We start from the raw sequence: 16,134 nt of genomic DNA, 5'->3' as shown, positions 1-16,134 counted from the left end.
CGCAGCAGAGGGAGGCCCGCATACCACAAAAAAAAAAAAAAAAAAAATTTAACAAAAATTTTACTAACAGCAACAAACATTTAGAACAGCACACCTCATGTCATAATCTCCAAAAACAATCAACAAAAAAAAGAGTATTCCTTCCATATCTGACAAAAAAAATCGTGAAATTATAGGCAACAACAGTTTTCAAGTCACTGGCCTTCAAGCCACAACGTTCAGTGATCCCTGAGAGATGGGAAGCAAATAAAGTGAGCCCTTTGATTGCCCCAGTTATCTGCTGTAAGAACATACCCAGGTTGCTGCCCAGGAAGGGGGATCCCAGGCAGAGCTCGGCAGGATCTACGAGGTGAACAGTTGGAGCTGAGAGTCTAGGTAGAGCAAGGAGGCTGGAGTTCAAAGGACAGAGTGCCAAAGAGGAAGGAACTATACACTGAGAAAACTTTGATGACCTCCACAGGGTCCCCCTTGAATATTCAGCTGAGTACTTATTAGCCCACGCGTGTGTAAAATTACCTGAGGCTGGGGAACGAGCACCTTCCACAGAGCCAGAAATTAGTCTTTTCCTACAGCCAGACTGGAAAACTTCATAATAAGGGCATAAGGCAGAGTACACTGACGTGTCTTACCTCAATAGGGGAAAACTTCGCTATAGACTGAACACTGTTGCAGTCCCATCTAACAAAGCGAGAAAGCAAGATCTGAAAGGATCAAATGTTTCAAAGAGAGCAAAGCTCAAGGCTATTTACAGGAATACAAAAGTATCCAGTACCCAGTAAGATAAAATTCACAATGTCTGCCAATCAATAAAAAATTATCAAGTATGTAAAAAAGCAGGGAAATCAAACTCATAAAGGAGAAAAATCTGTTTTCCATATGTTCAAAAAGTTATATGGATAAATATAAGATATTTTTAAAGACTCAAATCAAACTTTTAGAGATGAAAAATACAAAGTATGCAATAAAAAGTACACTGTCTAGGATTACATTTTAGACATTGCAGAACAAAAGATTAGTAAATTTGAAGACACAGCAATAGAAACTATCCAAAATGAAATACAAAGAGAAATGAGAATTTTTTTAAATGAACAGAATATCGTTTACCTGTGGGACAAGTTTCATTGACCTAATATACTTGTAAATGAGGCTGAGAGAAAATATTTGCAAGTCATATATCTGATAAAGGAGTAGAATCTAGAATGTTTAAAAGAACTCTCAAACCTCAATATTACGAAAAGAGACAAGCCAATTTTTTAAAAAAGACAAAAATTTGAACAGACACTTTACCAAAGAAGATATATAGATGCCAATTAAGAACATAAAAAGATGCTCAATATCATTAATCATAGATAAATGCAATTTAAAACTACAATGAGATACCACTACACACCTTTGGGAATTGCTAATATTAGAAAAATTGTTCATGCCAAGTACTGGTGATGACATAGATAAACTGTAGCTCTCATACACTGCTGATAGGAATCTGAAGAGGTACTACCACTTTAGAAAAGTTTGGCAGTCTTTTATAGTTAAACTTACACACCTACTATATGATCCAGCCATTTCACTCTTGGGTTTGCCTAAGAAAAAATTAAAATATATGTCTATACCTAGATTTTATATGACTGTTATAGCAACTTTATTAGAATAGCCTAATCAAAACCTGGAATAAACTATTGATACATACTACAATAACTAAGATCTACAATAAACTAATAAACAAAGGAATAAACTAATGATACATACTAGAACATCAATGAATCTTCAGATAATTTTGCTGAATTAGAGAAATCTGATAAAAAGGTTGCATTCTGTGTGATTTCATTTATAAAAATCTAGTAAATACAATCCAATCTATAGTGACAGTGGTTGTCTAGTAATGGGGAAAGGAGAGGTTACCCGGGAGTGATAGGAGGAAGAAATTACAAAAAGACATGAGAAACTTTGGTCAGTGATAGAGATACAATTATCTTGATTATGGTGATAGATTCATGGCTGTGTACATGTCAAACACATCAGATTATATTCTTTAAGTATGTGCAATTCATTGAATGTCAATTATGTATCACTAAAGCTTTTTAAGAGGTAGTACCCATTGAAAGAGACAAAAGACTATTGTACAGCTGGACATAATTCTAAATGTACCCTTTCTTTTTTTTTTTGGTAAATAAAATTTTATTGGAACATAGACACACCTGTTTGTTTAAGCACCATCTATGGCTACTTTTACACTATGAGGATTGAGCTGTTTCACCTTCTCCATTCCAACCCAACCCAGAAGCAGGTCAGAGGAAAGAAAAGCAAAAAGACAAAGTCCTGGGAATTCTTATTAAGCCAGGAAATCTCTCACATTTGGGGGAGAATACTGAGAGGATGAGAAGAAAAAGAAATGGGAAAAACTCTGAATAGCTTACGTACCTGTTTATCAGCTCTGGAACTCAGTAGCAGCATGAGTAAATGGCAGAACTCCGAATTTGGTGTAGCCAAGCAGTGCATAAAGTCATAATCAGAAAAACCTAATTATAGAAGGAAAAAATAGAACATAAGTGACAAGATGATTCAAGGCGAAGAGACCAGGTAAAAGAGGTCTCAGGTGATGTTTCTCTCCCCACCCTCACACTCCAAGGGATTCATTGCTGGCGTCTCAGTCTCTCTCAGTACTTTAAAACTTCTGGCATCATTTTGCCTGAAGCTGGGGATGTGGTGGCAAGAGTTGCTAAGCATAGAAAAGGAAGATGGACCACGTTAATTTTTAAAAATAAGCAAAAGCTTTTGGGTTCTGCAATGAGTCTGTGGAATCATTTTAAAATTCTCACAAAGGGAGACTATATTCTTAACTAAGTGGCATGAATGTGTCTCAGAAGAGCAAAGAGGACTTCCCTGGTGGTCCAGTGGTTAATACTCTGCGCTTCCACTGCAGGGGGAATAGGTTCAATCTGGGAACTAAAATCCCACATGTGGTGTGGCCAGAAAGAAAAAAAAAAAAATGGTTCTTTAAAAAAAAAGAAAAAAAAAAGAAGAGCAAATAAATCTCAGATGAGAGAGAGGGGACTTGAGTTCTCCAAACAAATGGTACACATGTTCAGGTAATGGCCAAGCATCCTGCCATACATCCTCAGGTGTTAGAAGAATCGGTTGAGCATGAAATGTTAAGTCATCAAACTATGTACCTGAAAGATGATGAGGTATCATATAAAGTGAGGAAGAAGTCAAAGTGAGCTTTGATGGGGCTGACCATGTTAAACACCAACAGGTTAAAAGAAATGATGTCATATATGTAAACCACAACAGTTAAAAGGAGGAAAAAAGGAGGAGGAAGAAGGAAAGGAGGGGGAGAAGAAGTAAAAGAGATAGAAAGGAAAATAATAGAAAAAATATAAAGATAAAGAAGAGATTCTCCATGAGTGCTTCGTTCTATATCATTACCTAATCAGAACACAAATTGGATTTTTTTTTAATCCACAAAGATGAAATTATTTTTAAAAAGCAGAATAAAATAAGAGGGTAATTGTAGTGTTAAGGACACAAATTGAAGAAAACCATTTTATAATTAAATTTAAAAGAATAGAGAAAATGTCTTTAACATTTTTACTTATGTCCTGAGATGAAGGGATTTTATTTGGATTTCTGAAGACTTCTCTTTTACTTCTCAATAAGCACGTAAAACTAGCACCATTAAAATGCAATAAGTAAAATGTTTAATAAAGTATGTCAATAAAGCTAAAATCCAAAGTAGGACCTTAGAACAAGCACTTTATATGATCACAGTAAATTCATAAAGAAAAAATCAAAATGATTAAAACAATTAGAAGATAATAGATATGAAATACAAATATGATCATATCTAAATATTACTGGTTTCTCTGAAGTAAGAAACTAAACGAATGGCATAGAAAAGAATTTCAATGATATAATACAAGAAAGCTTTCTGAAATTAAAGAACTGAATCTGTACTTTATATGAAGATATTGTGTTCCACAAAAAAAAATACCAGCAATAAAAATGACTAATGGGGACTTCCCAGGCAGCCAGTGGTTAAGACTCTGCACTGCCAGTGCAGGGGATGCAGGTTTGATCCCTGGTCAGGGAACTAAGATCCCACATGCTTCAGGGCATGGCCAAAAAATTTTTTTAAGAAAGGACTAATGTAACAAATAGTGCAAAAGTGCAAAGTACTATGTCAGTGCACAGGTGAGAAAAATTAAATCCTACCGGTGGAATTAGAGAAGGCTTCATGACACAGATATCATTTGAGATGTGCCTTAAGAGGTGGATTTCTTTGGAAGATGATGGTGGGAAAATATGCAGACAATAGCTTGAGCAAACGTAAAGTGAGAAATTATAAAGGACTATTTGGAAAAATACATGAATGGAAGGTTGACAGACAGGTAAAGATGGATGTGGATCTAAAGAGCAGAAGTAATTGAGAAAAGGTAACCAATGTACTAAACCTGAATTTCATTCTGTAGGCAATAGGAAATTGTTGGCATTTTTTTAATTAGGCTTCTACATATCACTTTTTTCTTCCAATACACAAGTCCTACCCCTAGGGCAAGAACTTAAAATAAAGGCTATGATTAATATTTCAGACTGAATTGCCCTTTCCTCAAAACTGGCAGAGCTTAGCCCATGTTTCCAACCTAGGATGTTTGGCAATGTCTCGAGACATCTTGGTTGTCATATCTGGGAGAAGGGTGCTATTGTCACCTAGTGGGAAAAGGCCAGGTATGCTGCTATTCATGCTAAAGTGCAAAAACCAGCCCTCCTCCCCCCACAACAAAGAATTACCAGCCTCAAAATGTCAGTACTACTGAGGTTGAGAAACCCTGGTCTAAAGCTAGGCTAACCAGCAAAACCAAACCAAATACTTACCAATTTTCTGTTGAGATGTCCAAGCAGTTACAACACTCCAAATGCCTCTCCTTACTATCCACAAACTCCTTGTACCAATTCAGAAATATCTCTCTAACCCCATTCCATCCAAAAACACTGTATCTACTTAATCCTACTATGCTGCTCATCCTTGATAACCAAAGATACTTGCCAAATAAACTCCAATTCTATATTCTCTCATGTTTTGAATTTTATTTCAATATAATTCTATACTTCCTCCCTCCAACTAATTCTCCCATTGCTGTCTAATTCTGCACCTTCTACTTATTCACAGAATGCTCATATACTTTTCTATAGCTTTCTCAATTGTCCTAAGCACCATGAGGGCTGGGAGGAGAGTAGACATTCATCTCAACTCCTATTTCTTCTCTTAAACTATAATATCATTTTCTTGAAATTACTTTTTAGCCTCATGACACTTGGCTACATAATCTCAACATTCCCTTTTTCTGTCATTTTTGATCCTCTTATGATCTAAGTTCATTAAGAACACTGAAACTCTCATTACAAATACAGTAATGATCATGAGTATCTCCAGTGCTTATATACACAACTTTCCCAATACCCTAGTCCCACAGACCTCTTCAACTGTAGGGAGTCTATATCTGTTTTATATCATTCTTTTAGTCATTCATACCCAAAAGCATATCACTTTGAACTGGTCCACTCCTGAAAAAACAAGCAACAACAAAAATCAGTATCACAGCTCTTTACTGCTATATCAGCCAAGGTATCTAGGTACAATAGAAATCAACTCTTGCTAATTTAAGCAGAAAAAAAACTACTGAAAGAAAATTGAGTAACTAAGACAATGATCAGGAAGGCTGGAATGCAGCTCAGAAAATGGCAGTTCAAAGTGAAGATAGGTAGGCAGAACAGCAGCTGTGAGCATGCAAATGAATCCACCAGCAAGGACTCCACTGACCACTACCAAAGTCTCTGATTACCGGAGTTGAAGCTTGATTTACTGCCACTCTCCACTGCATATTAGATGTGGCTACTGACACTGCCAAATGGATTTTTCCATTGCCTTCCATTCTTTGCAAGACTAGTTCCTTATTTAAAATTCAAGACAAATGTGTTTCATGCCATCTTGCCCTAGTGCAAAACTCCGCATTGCTTTCCCCTACTGGAAAGCTCATTTTTCAAAATCTAGCTCAAAAATGTCCTATGAAGCCTTGTCTGTCCCACCCAGTAGTTAATCATTCCTTCTTTTGCATCATCTATGTATCTATTACCTCACTAAAGCATTTGTAGTATTGTATTGCAATGATTATTTGTAAGTCTGTATTTCCTACCAAATAGCCAGTGCCTTGAAAGCAAACACCATAGTTTATTTATCTGTGATTCTCCAACACAATGTTTAACATATTGTAGGTGTAAGGATAATTTACTGCTGAGAGGATATCATCCTTCTCATTTTCACATCAATACTGAGGACTCCCTGTTGTGTTTTATAAAGAATTTCCATATTTTTTTATGAATGGATAGAGTTGATTTTTTTAGATTAAAGTTAAAGAACATTGTGATGTAGACCAAGCAAAGCTATCCTTGTGTGTAGGCAGAGTGGACGTGGGCTTAAAGGCACCTACCTCAGATACCACCTCCACTACTTTTGAAGATATCCCGTTGGTTCTGGAAAGGTCCCTATTAAAATACAAGCATTCAGACACGTCAGCAGTAGGTTATTAGATAACTGTAGAGCACAACAGGATGTGAGAAGTAAAAACAGAGGAAAAGAGGTTAAGAAAGCTCTGGGGTTTGAGTTCTACAAGGTGGGAAGAGTTAAGTGAGTGTCCCAGTGGGGAGGTCTAGGACCACAAAAGGCACCCCACTGGGACACTCACTTAACTCAGAGTGACTATCGCTCTGAGTTATCAGAATATCAGAGTTTAACTTCACCTAGGTTACAATTTTGCCCAGGTCAAACCAGCCATAACCAAAGATAAGTGCAACATTTGAGAGCCTGCAAAACAAATTTCACCCTGTTTTTTGAATCCCTAAAGTGAGAATACATTTACATTTTGAATATTAATATAATAATTTCAGTTTTCCAGGTTGCTTTTCAATAAAACATAGAATGATACGAAGAAATTTTCATAGTTGTGAGGGGAAATAAAGAAACATAGTATATTTTATAACTCGGATGAAAATAAAAATACAGTAAGAATATAAAATTGAGATTTCATATCATGGCATAAAATGGACTTGTGATTATAGGGACCTAGTTTTGAAAAGAAATTATGTATTAAAGCAATAATTGAGGTTAAACTCTCAGTACTCTCAATCCCTCCTGGTACTCTCATGTGTCGTGTATAGGCTAAACTGTAATAACGTAGAAGGACAAGGAGGAAAAACTACACCAAGGGTTTTTAAAAAAATATATTAAGTATCTATCTTTGACACTAAACTTGCTTTTACAATAATAGAAAAAAATTGTTTAAAAAATGAAGGCCTTTAAAATTTTAGTTACCTTCTGGGGTTTTTTTGGTATCAGCTATGGGCACCTGAATAAACATAAGAATTAATAAGAATTATAAAGCCATGACCCACTCTCCTCACCAAAACCAGTTGTTCATCACACTTAACTGCAGACTACAAATAATAAAAGAAGATGGAGAAAGTACTATCAGAAGATCACTACTTAAACCTGGCGATAATTAAAGCAGAGACCAAGATCTTCTTTATAAAATGGATATAAACAAATTTTATTCTTAAAAAATCTTGACTGGGCATATTTTTATTTACATTTACATTAGTTTTTATTTATTTAATAATAACAAAATGAGTACAGTTTTTTAATAGCAGTTAACACAGAATTGAGGGAAAGAAGTTTTAAAGCATCAAATAAACCCTTAAAAACACAAAGTATAAAATAAACCTATGATGGAAAAAGAATCTGAAAAAGAATATATATATTCTATAAAGAATACATATATATGTATTTATAACTGAATCATTTTGCTGTACACCTAAAACACTGTAAATCAACTCTACTTCAATTGAAAAAATACATAAAGTATAAATTAAATTTAGAGTCTAAAAGTGTATGGGTTTCTAAGCTCTTTTTGCCCATAAACTCACTGTAAAGGAGGAAACTGAGGCCCAGAAACAATTTCACTTCCTCAGCATCACACAGTAGTGAAGCAAGGACTAGGCTGAGAACTCTTGAATCCCAATTCATGTTTTTAAGCCAGGCAAACTACAGGCCATGGATTAAATCAGACCTGCCATCTGTTTTCGTTTGGACTGGATAGTTTATAGATTTTTAATAGCTTAAAATAATAAATAATATTTTGTGATATATGAAAATTATATGAAATTCAAATTTCAGTGTGTCTATATACAGTTGTATTAGAAAATAGCCACACCTATTCACTTGTGTATTGTCTGTGACTGCTTTCACACAACAGAGGCAGTAGTTGTAACAGAGACTAGCACCCACAAAGCCAAAAATGTTTACCATCTGGCTCTTTACAGAAATAGCTTGATGACCACTGTCTCAAGAAATGAATTGAAGAAATAAGTCCAAAAGCCAGCCATTCTAATTTCACTAGTCAAAAAATAAGTTGTACATAATATCTAGTTAATCAAACTCAGATTTAAAAAAAAAAAAAAAATATATATATATATATATATATTCAAAAAGCTCCTATTACACGTATTTTCTGCACTGTTTGGGTTTGAATTGTTCTTTGTCTTAGGCAAGTTAATTTGGTTGCATGGAGTAGAGATACACTCCAATAAGCTAAGCAAAAGAGAATACTAAGGAAATACCCATCACTCAAGGAAGTCCAGAAATACAAGACATCTTTGAAAAGGTCCCACAGAGGCTGGAGCTAAAAGGTATTTCTGAATTTTAGTTAGCTGTAGCTACTTTAGAAGTAAGAAATCAAGAACCTTTTTCCTAGGGCTCTGTCATATTTGACCCAGTCATACTCTTCACAAATGTTCCTTTTGCTTCTAATAACTAGCTCTTTTGGTTTCTTTTCACTCTATGCTACTTCAAAACCCTACCTTGCCTGTGGTCCCATATAGGTACACTTGTCTGAATTCAGCTTTCACGACCTGATAGGTGTAGCAACTTTGATAAACTAACTTGATTCTTGAGGTATATATTGACCTAAGTACCCAAAAATGCATATGCTTGGCTTCGCTTTATTCTAGACAATGGGCTGCTGCAAAGTCCGTGATTTGTCTTCCCTAAAATCAAAAATTCACACTTGGGGAATTCCCTGGTGGTCCAGGCACTTCCACTGTAGGTAGCACGGTTTTGATCCCTGGTCAGGGAGCTAAGATCCCACGTGCCTCACTGTGAAGCCAAAAAATAAATAAATATTTTTTTAAAATAAAATTTAAAAAATCACACTATTGCAATCATCCATGGTTCAAAAGATGGCAGCCTGAGAATAACCTTCCACCAGTGTCTAGAAACAGGGATGTTTTCTTTAGAAGAAACTTTTGCTGGGTTGTCATTCCCCAAAATGTTTCTTCTTAGTTAGCATATATAATCTTTTTCTCTATAGCTAGATTTTATATTTTTGCAGGGCATAAATCACTTCTACTTTTATATCCGTGATTGTACTTAATAGAACTTTTTTAAGGATTCTCAAAATCATCTGTGGCATGAATGATCACTTCTACCAACTACTATAACAATTAATCAACAGACTCTGGATTATTCAAGACCAAAAATATCAAAAACAAACAACCGTGAAAATTCATTAGGTTTTTTTCTAAGTAAAAAATGAGTTGGATGTATCTGTATATATCATATTCTGGTGTAAAAACTTGTGAACATAGAGTGTAACCCCAGAAAAAGCAAGGATTCTAAAAATAAATTGAAAATAAAATAAATTCAGAAAAATTGTTTACATATTAATGACTGGTCTTTATTCTCAAGTGCAAGAATAGTACTAGTTAAGAAACTGCTTACCTGGGCTTATCATAGGATATCTCAAATTTGAGAAATCTTATCTTTGGTGGACCTGAACTGAAAGCTTTTCTTTAAAATTGAAGCTTTTAGTATTAGTGAAAAAAATTGCAAAATACAATGATATTTTATACTTGACAGAGAACCATTGATTGATGCAATTTTTGTTTTTCCTTCACAAAATTGGTGACCACCATAATCCAAAATTTATAATAGATAAGGTGAAAAGTTTCATATGTTAAAACATTGAGATAAGCATTTCAAATATTCTTTCTACTAACCAGGATTAAACTATATATCAAGTTAAAAATGAAATATGACTTTATAAGATGCACATTTATTTTCTCTATATAGTTCAACATTTTAAAAATTTATTTTAAAAATATAGAGTATAATTTAATTCAAGCCCATTTAAGACTTCATATTTGTATTGTACCAATGAAACTTGAGACAGTGGTAGCAATAGTATAATAAAAATTAATCTAAATTCAGCTTTTCTGAATAATTATTACATGCTTAGGAAAGAAACAAAGTCAAATATTTAACAAAGTCAAATATTAAAATGGATTTTTTAAACAAATTTAGATAACTAGAATAATAAATGGTCCCAATTTAGATAACTAGAATAATAAATAACTAGAACAGCTATTAGATAACTAGACTAATATATGTTATAGTTTTGGAAATAAAGAATGCACTCATCTATATTGTAAATTAAAAATTATCTTCTTTTCACAGAGCACTAAAATATGTGACAGTAGTGATTATATGTCTATTCCATAATATCACTTAAATGTATCCATCCTCCTCTGACATATAAATAACACAATATAGCATTTTTCTTCCTAAAAGAAACTGACTATATGAAAGTTCAACATGTGGGGAAATAACAACATGCCTACAAAAGTAAAGGAGACGCTCTTATGATATGACATTAAACTCTAGATCTGAAGTTGTTCTGGGAATAGTTATTTACACTGCTGGTAAATTTCATATTAGAGGTCCTAGTCTATTGAGTACTTTCCTCTTACTGCCATCATAAAAAAAAATAAAAAACACACACACACATAAAACAAACACTTTTTAAATACAAAAATCCTGTCCTGGACTTCTAATATGTCTGTGTTTAAAATCCCCACAAACTGCCTTTACCTATAATAAAATATCTCTATATATTCATAGTTATCTAATAATTTATACTACTGTTCTGCTAGCTTTATTTTATTTTAAATTTTATAAAAACAGATTTTAAAACCAATTTTTTCAACAAGAAGAGCTGATATTTTCTGGACAATGTGGAACAGAAAGTCTGTGTGAGTGGTTTATAAAATATTATCTTATTAAAGGCAACCATATTTTAATAGTGAGTTGGACTTAAATTATTTAAAACATTCTATTTTTCATTTGGCATATATTTATCTCTATGTTAATATAATATCTACAGAGGAAAGTATGCTACATTAATGGGCTATCAAATCCTGTCCTTACTGCATAAATTTGGATTTATCATTGACAATCTCCCACCTCCATGCCCCACCTCCCATCTGCAACATAACTACTTATAAGAAAGCCGACATCAACACAGTTTACCAGCTACAGGAAACTTGTCTTAGTTCTCTCCACATACATCTCACTAAAGGACTCATTATCTATATAAAATATGTGGAAACGTTCTGCAAATATGGATACTTACACCATATACATATATATAATTATGAATTATTTCATTTAGTATTATAAAATATGCTTCCCCTCTACATACACTTGTCCTCACAAATGTTTGAAATAATTCAAACTATGTGACCATTTTTGTGATTATTAATTCCTAACAAAGAAAGAGAATCTCAAGCCATGCAAGAAGAAAAAATATTGCATTGTAATTTATATTAAAAATACAAGGAATTGTGGCCTTATCGAACTTGGTAATTGTTTTATAACATTACGTATACGTGCACTGAATAAAGACAATACGTTTGTCAGCATACCTGGTAGATGTTTTCGCTTGCCTACTCTCTTCCACTGAGGTAGCAAATGAAAGAAATAGCTACCGCTCTTTCTCTTTCAATATGAATTCTTACTCACTCTGTGCAAGCAGGCAGATGTTATAAACATATTTTTCTTCCAGACAGCAAAAACGTATGTTCTTCCCAGTCCCACAGATTGGTGGTAAAGTAGAATAAAATGTAGAATCTGCCATGTTGTTTTTGTTTTTACCATTAGCATTAAATTGGTATTTGTCTGCTTTTAGAAAAGTCAAATAGAAAAGTAAGTAAACTAGAGACAAGCAAAATTTAAAATTTACCCCAGACCTACACAAAATCTAGACAAGTGAACGTTTTTCTGCTGGTTATTTTGCTTAACACGTTATTCAATGTGAAACAAGGAGTTTCTGGAAGCTTCTATGCTGTTTCAATTCTAATGCACATATATTGTAACATAGTACTATTGCCCATAGGATTTTAAAATTTCCAAATTATGTGTCACTGTTTGAACCAAAATATTTCCTACAAACTTTGTGCTTTTCAGGTACAAGAGATTACGGGGTGTTAAAAAATCAAGAGAGAAAGAAAAAGATGGGGGAACGGGAAAAATAAGGCAAAATCAGGCAAGCATTGTCCATTGTGACAACCAATCCATCATGGACCTTTGTTTGAAATTCTCCACAATAGGCCGGAAGACAAGGTTTTTGTTTGCATAGGCATTTTTTTTGGTGACAAGCAGTTTCCCTGCTAGCTAACTATGATCTTTACCCACGTTATTCTTTCACAAACTAGTTTTCTGTCATAGCTATGTAGCCTCTGAGGACCTCATTTTCTCTTTCAAGCACATTTTGCAAAGAAATGGACCTAATGTTTTTTCTCTGTCCTCTAACCTTATTTTTGCCACATGACCAGCTTCGTGTCAAAGTATTAATGTCTATTTTCAAAGAAAAATAAAGCCTCCCTCATATTATAAGATGAATCTACTGTCCCCAAACTCTTCTGCCAGATGCTCTGTATAAAGTTTTGAAAATATATATAGATACTTATATATATATTTACCTATAATACATAATTTTTAAATGGTTTTCTAAAGCATTATACATTGTTTTCTCTGGACCCTGAGACATATGTGGTTGACTCATGACTTGGGAGCCAACTACCTAGAATGGATTAGCCAGTGAACATGGACCCAGGCAAGATCTGGCCCAAGTTTCATCTAGAGGGACTTCACTGGGAATTGGTGGTCCCTCTGGACAAAAATATCAAAGTATCAAGGATAGAGATTGTTGGCCCACTGTGATCTGTGGCAGGAAGTTGATGATAAGTCACCGTGGCAATCCTCAAAGACCAAAATCTATTTTGCGTTGTGACTGAATCATAGGAAGATACTCTAACCTGACCTGCTCCAGGCTGTGAGATACCCTAACCCTGATGACAGACCTGGCGTCTGAGTGTAGTACAGCACAAAGATTTTGGTCCTTGAAGTCAGATGGTTGATTCTAGAGTCAACTTTTTTTCCTCTACTTAAAAAGTGATTTTTTTTTTTCAGCTTTACTGAGAGATAATTGACCAAATTGTAAGATATTTAAAGTGTACGTCATGGTGATTTGATATATCTATACATCAGTCTCCACTTTTTAACAAGAGGTATTGCCTTTGACAATGTAAACTCGTTGAGTTCTAATAATTTTTATTTGTAAGATTAAAAATAATAACCATGCCATACAGTTGCTGTGCGGAATTAGTAAGACCATCTACAGAAACTGGCTGATACACCACAGCTGCTGGTAGATAGAGTTTTCTCTTCTCCTCGCCTCTCCTAACATCTTAAAGAATTTCCCTAGAGATGTTTAAAAGAAACTAGAGGGCCAGTTACCATTTTCAAAAGATTGCATTCCCTGTTACTTAAACAATGACAAACTATGAAAAGAAAATGTATTCATAAGGTAAGAGTGTGCATACCAAAGTTGGTATGCAATCATAAGGAAGGGACATATAACCCGGTATGATTAGAATATCCATTGTGAGGCGTGGAGTAATCAGACACAAGTCTGAAGAGTGTGATCATTTACCTGAGTGAATCATTTAGTCAGGTTCAAATTTCAGACAGATAATTCTGGTAGCCAAATGGAACATAGATTGAGGAACGGAAGGCGGAAAACAGAAATTGAATAGTTCACTTGAGGAATAACAAGGGCCTGAATGAGAACAGTGACAAAGGGGCAGACAGACACACAGACAGTAACATCAAAACTTGGTTTTGCTAGTCCTGTGGGTGTGCCGCAAAATGGCATTGGGAATGCAGATGAGAAGTTTTCAGGGAGAAAGTAAAAGTATCACTCAAGACTGAAAGGAAGCAAAAGTTTTTCATGGCATCCACTTAGTTGAGGTGAGTTTAGATTTTAAACATCCCTTGTTTAAACCAGGAAATGAGAGCTCAGGACCTTGGAGATTATAGTTCAATAGTTTAAGAGGTACAATATATGGTAGTAATGAATAAAAACACAATATTAAAGTATTATGCTCTTAGGCTGCATATAAAATGTATATGTGTTCTGAATCTAAAACCAGGGCATGTCTGATAATAGAATTTTTCTTTCTTTCTCATTTGTAAACTGAATTACACAAAAATAATTCCAAGAGTAAATTACATTTAATTACACATTTAGAGACTAGCTTTCACTGGAAAAGAACGTTTTTATGAAATCTGGACTGATCTGGAAAATCCAGAACATACAGTTACTAACCATAGAAGAATTGACTACTTAAATTAAAAAAATACATAAAAACATCACTTTAGTCATAAAAATTTCAATCATTTTATGAAAAATACATGTATTTTGCTGGGACTGAGGTAAACTTGGTTATCACCACTATCCCTCTGAACTTTACACTTGGGAAATAACATTGTGACTCAACATGCTAATGTACATTATCTCTTATAAGAACAGTTCAGATGCTATTATCACTATTTAGTGAATTTGTTTCTCTCCTTACCTGGTCTGTGCATTAAGGATCAAGGTACTGCTTGTACCACTCAGATACCACTTGGTCCAAAGCACCTGTGGGTGAGTAATACAAAACTTTTGTTCTGATTCTTTTCTTTCTTGCTTCTTTTGCTTTTCTTCCTTTTTTTTTTCTTAGAGAAACATGGGAATCTATACAATTTCATCTTAAAAGCTGCAACATAATTGCAGACGGCTTGTCCCACTAGTCTATACACCTTCATATTTTAAAAATTTTATCCTCACTATTGCCAGTCCTAGATTTCATTGAAACTTTTAAAGAATTTTACTATGATATATTATAGTATTTTCCACATATTGATTTGGGTTCTGTCATACTAGTCAGACAGAAATACCCAAAAGTCGGGTCTCTCAGCTTTTAATTTTAGTAGTTACATAGGAAAACTTACATATGTGTTTAACCTATATGGCTAACTCACGACCATGTCATTTAAGTTGTTAATATGGATTCATTGATATTCTTAGAAATTTTTAAAGAATATATAAGCAATGATGAAATCATCTGAAAATAATCTTCAAATTAGAAAAACTTCCTATCATAAGAAAGTAAATGCTTGAGATGACTCTATTGCACCAATTTTAGTATCATGCATTATTGCCATTTTTTTTAAGCTTTATGATTTAAAAAAATTAATGTCTATTTTCCATGCAATGAATTCACTCAAATACTTTCAACAGTGATCCTGGATAACAAAATTCATCCTACTGACTTATTTTATTCTAAGTCTCACTGAAAATAAAATTGATCACACAGCTAAGTTATGGTCATTGTAATTTAGTCGCTCCATACAATTATATCTTAAATGTCATCTGCACTGCCTCAAATATAAGGTACAGGATAACTTTTCGTTCCTTCTTCTTTGCCCTTGTTTTACTACTGCTTAAAACTTTCAATTAATCACACTCATTTATTTAAAGATTTTAGGTTTATTATAAAGCAGAAAACCAAACCACATAACCACAGTGACACTAATTCAACGGGTCATTGAATCACTAGCTTTGCCAGAGAAGAAAATCTTCAGTGAACTACATTTGGCATGTCCTTTACAAGAGTTTCTTTGAAAAAGAAAACAATACTTGTGTGCCATGTTTTTATGACAGAACATATAGAAAAATCTACAGAGGCAATAAATTTTTTCACCCTACCAAAACTTCAAAGTAGACTCCTTAAAATCAATTTTTTGCATCATAATTTTATGCAAAATCATTTGTAAAAGAAAAACGACTTCTGCAAATTTCCAGAAATGTATCTTTAGGCAGACCTCATTTTTTTTTTTTGGCGGTACAAGGGCCTCTCACT

This window comes from Physeter macrocephalus, chromosome 6 (genome assembly GCF_002837175.3).
Source record: "Physeter macrocephalus isolate SW-GA chromosome 6, ASM283717v5, whole genome shotgun sequence".
Classification (NCBI taxonomy): Eukaryota; Metazoa; Chordata; class Mammalia; order Artiodactyla; family Physeteridae; genus Physeter; species Physeter macrocephalus.
The sequence above is the reverse complement of the archived record's forward strand: the minus strand, read 5'-3'. Positions refer to the sequence as shown.